The following is a 4,247-nucleotide window of genomic DNA, read 5'->3' as shown; positions in this document are numbered from 1 at the left end:
TAAGTCGATATAAAATGAGGGACTTAATGATAGAGTTTTGTCTAGTAAGTTTTAAGGTTGTTGTCCTACCCAAGGAGGACGAACGTACGTATTCTACCCAAGGAGAATACGCAGGATTAATATTGGCATCCTACCCATGGAGGATGGCGGTACATATCCTACCCAAGGAGGATATGTAGGTTCCGTTTTAGTTCTTTAACCCATTCCCAAACCACCGGGAATCCCATGCCTTGTAGAGAGTGTGAACTCACCTTGGTTTGCTCGGTTAGATTAGTTACTCTAATAATCAGAAATCAAGCACGTCCTAATAAGGTACAGATAACAATCAGTTTTTCGTGCATGCATAACACGTATCCTACGTACGGTTTATCTACTCACTACTTCTATCACATACCACACAATACAAATGTCACACTCTGACTTTTGTGGAAAGGTCATAGTTAAAAATACACTTGTAACACTTGTTAGAAAATATTTTCTATGTGTTGGAATTTTTAGAAAATTTCGCCAGAGTTTCCTTTGTAAATGGAGGCGTCCATGCTTATTAGCATATCATTTTCTTTTCGGAAATCATTCAATTAATCAACAACAAGTTACTAAATGACATTACACTAGTCAAGTGCAAAAACAATGCACTTTACATAACATGAACTTGGTTTTTCATAAAAACGTGTAGTAACTTAGTGAGGTGTTTAGTGGGTTTAGTTACCCTCCAAAGTGTGTTTATTTTTGTTAAAATCTCACTCTCGGGGTTTGACGGGTGGTCCGTAGGACAACCCTTAAGTGCTTTTAAACGATTAAAATCCCATGCTATACACGGTTAATTGCTTGAACTTGGTAACCATTAGATGTTTGGATTTGCAGGTGTTAAAGTGTGCTAGATGCGGGTTTTAGGTGGTTTGGATGGATGCTAGAAGTTGGGGAGTCGAAGATTGGAAGAAAACAAGTTTTAATAGAGAAACAAGAAAGATAATCTTACTCAGCGCCGTAACCTACGGCTACTGCCGTAGGCTACGGCACCCAACATATGCATGTGTACCCTCCGTAGATCAGAAGCAAGTCACCGTAAAGAAATGATAGGCGCCATAAGTTACGGTGACTGGCGTAGCTTACGGCACCCTGTTGACTTTCTGGAACCTGTTGACCGCCGTAAGCTACGGCACTTGGTGTAGCTTACGGCGCCGACCATTCCCAAATTGTAACTTACTCATGTAATGGTCATTTCATGAAGATTTATGGGATCTTATCATTGTCAGTCGGTTACACCTGCATTGTGAACGAAAGTTGGAGCATTCTTGGAGACTTGGGAATGAAGAACACTATCTTAATCATTAGTTTGTGTGCCTTGATCTTTATGAACAATAGAACTTTTGTTATGATGTTGCTTCAAGCCATGAGTGGCTAAACACTTGATGATTGTCCTGGATTGAAGGTTTGATTGAGACATTTCATGTTTGATTTTTTCTAATTTCTAGAATAACAATCGTTGTCTTTATGATTTGTTGTTATGGTGTATGATTGTTTGTTAGTAACTTGTTAATTCTTACGTTGAACTAATTAGAAACCCTACGTTCTTGGTGTCGTTGGCAATAGAGATATCATGGGTATAGTTAGGCTTGGGTAAGGGTTGATTGATCATCGGGTAACAACCTCACGTTCTAGGAATCTGAGTACTTAGTTCCCTTTCATCACTGCAAGTAATCACACATGAGCTATGTCTATGTAGTTCTTTCTAGTGAAATGATAATATGAATATCGAAGCAAACTGGAAATCTAGGATGGTCAATTGTCTCTAATTTGCTTACAACCAAAACTTCTCTTTTCTAATTTATTTAGTTAAATTTAATTCTAAAACCAATTCACTCAAATCAACTCTTGAATTTTACTTTACTTGCAAATTAGTCTAATTTTAGTCGAGTTAGATAATCTTCTAAATAACACATATTCCACAAACTCCCTGTGTTCGATACCCACTTACCGCTAACTATTTAGTTGTATTTGGATTAAATTTGATTGTGACCACGGCACCACGTTAAATTTTGGCGTCGTTGCCGGGGAGTAGTGCGCAACGTGTGTTATTTTTTGTTCTTTTTAAGTTTGTTATTTTTCGGGTTTACGCTGGGTGTGTTAGTGTGCAGGTATTTACAGGTGCATGCGTACTAGAAGCTCTCACAAGCTTTCACCATTAGCATTTGATCCGGAAATCGAACGAACTTTGCGAGCAAACAGAATTTTGTTAAGGGAAAACACAATTAGCGGTTCACCAACAACACCAATCACACCGGTTACACCACTTCGATACACGGATCCACCACCACCACCACCACCTACTATGGGTGAACATGTCCCATCTTTTATACCAACATCCACTCAACCTTCACCAAATACCACCATTCCAACCACTACCACCGAACCCACTTTACTTCATAATGTTACACCAACCAATACCACACAACCCATTACCACTCAAGAAGAACCAACCATTACTTTCAACCCTTCTACTACTATTCCACCATTGTCCCATTTCTTTCCGGGTGCAGGTCAATCATATTCAAACTATACCATAGCACCAAATGCAACCATTGTCCATGCCACTTCTACTTTTAAACCTTCGAACCAGTCGGGTTTTCAATATTCGACTCTTCCATTTGGGCAATCTCCGGGAATTCAAGGAGATGGTTATGATGAGGGATATGAGGATTTTGAGGGCTATGATGAAGATGGTTATGCTTATGGAGGTGATGGGGATCAAGGAGAGTTCGGTTATGTGCAAGGTCAATCTCAAGTAATGCCAAGTGTTGGTGGAATGCCACAACAACAACAACTTATACCACAACACATTAGGCCAAGGCCACAAGGGCCACAAATGCAACGTCCCATACCATTGCAACAAGTTCGTCCACCGAGTGTTCAACAACAATTCCAAAGACCAATTCAAAACCCACCGATGCCACAACAACAATTTCAACAACCAATTGCACCACAAGGGCATATACCAAGACCAATGGGTCCAGTTCGTCCAAGGGGTTGGTTTGGTGTACCAAGAAGGCATCTTAGAGAACATGCAAGGGGTATTGAAGCACATTTTAGGCCGGTGATTACTCATAATCCTTCACCGGTGGTTATTCCTCACAACAACCAAGGAAGAACTTTTGAAGTAAGAACAAATTCCTTGCAAAGTTTGCCGAAATATAAGGGTCTAGCAACAGAGGAACCCTATTTCCATTTGGAGGCCTATGACTCAATTTGCAATACTCTTGGGAGTCAAGATTTTCGGCCCATGATGTCAAGTTGGTTTTATTTCAATTTTCTTTGGAGGACAAGGCAAAGAAGTGGTTCTACACTTTGCCTTCAGCATCTATTTACACTTGGGCGAAAATGCAACAAATTTTCCTAGATGAGTTTTATACCGCCCAAAAGACCAATGATGCAAGAAAGGGGTTGAGGAGTTTTCAACAACAACAAGGCGAAATGTTTCATGAAGCCTTCGAGCGCTTCAATATGATGATCAAGAATTGCCTGCATCATGGAATTGAACTTTGGGAGTTGATGAATGCCTTCCACGAGGGGTTGTGTGCTGAAGATGCTCGTGATTTAATATCAATCACAAATAGTACTTTTGGCATGAATTACGAGAATGACGATTGGGAATTCTTGGAGCAAATGGCAATTACTTCAAAGAGGAAAGCTCAAGCATCAAGGAGAGCACGACCGGCCGTTACCCGAACACAAGTGCATGCGGTTGACGATGGTAATGTTCAAACCTCTAATCAAATTTATGATGTTTGTGCTATTTGCAATGAAATAGGTCATGCGGCTGAAAACTGCCAAGGAATGGTGGAAGGGCAATATGAAGAAGTTCATGCGGTACAAGGTCAAGGAGGGGGTGGTAGAAACTATAACATGAATTCTAACACTTACCACCCTGGGTTGAGGAACCACGCGAATTTTCGATATGGGAACCCTTCAAATCAAGCAAACCCGAATTTTCAAGGTAGCCAAGGGAACTTTGGTTCGCGCCAACCTTACAACTATCAAAGTGGATATAGAGGTGGGGACAACCAAGGATACCAAAGGCAATATCAAGCGGGTCAAGAACAAGGGGGGTCTTCGGGTGGAAATGAGATGATGGATATGTTGAAGAGCATGCAAGCAGAAATGCAAAAGAGAAACCAAATGGATGACGCTCGCATTCAAAAAGACGAGGCCCGAGACAAAGCGATTCAAACTTCGACCACCCAAATGGG

The 4,247-nt window shown here is 40.8% G+C and overlaps 1 non-coding gene across 1 annotated transcript; it reads right to left on the bottom strand.

The window, feature by feature from the left end:
- Positions 1–3,427: 3,427 nt before the first annotated feature.
- On the bottom strand, positions 3,428–3,533 carry LOC118484591. Its single transcript, XR_004873698.1, has one exon. It is a non-coding gene; the product is annotated as a small nucleolar RNA R71 (small nucleolar RNA).
- Between the last annotated feature and the right edge of the window lie 714 nt (positions 3,534–4,247).

The sequence above is a fragment of the Helianthus annuus genome, chromosome 11 (genome assembly GCF_002127325.2).
Source record: "Helianthus annuus cultivar XRQ/B chromosome 11, HanXRQr2.0-SUNRISE, whole genome shotgun sequence".
Lineage (NCBI taxonomy): Eukaryota > Viridiplantae > Streptophyta > Magnoliopsida > Asterales > Asteraceae > Helianthus > Helianthus annuus.
Note: the sequence above shows the minus strand (reverse complement) of the source record. Positions and strands in the feature narration are given on the sequence as shown.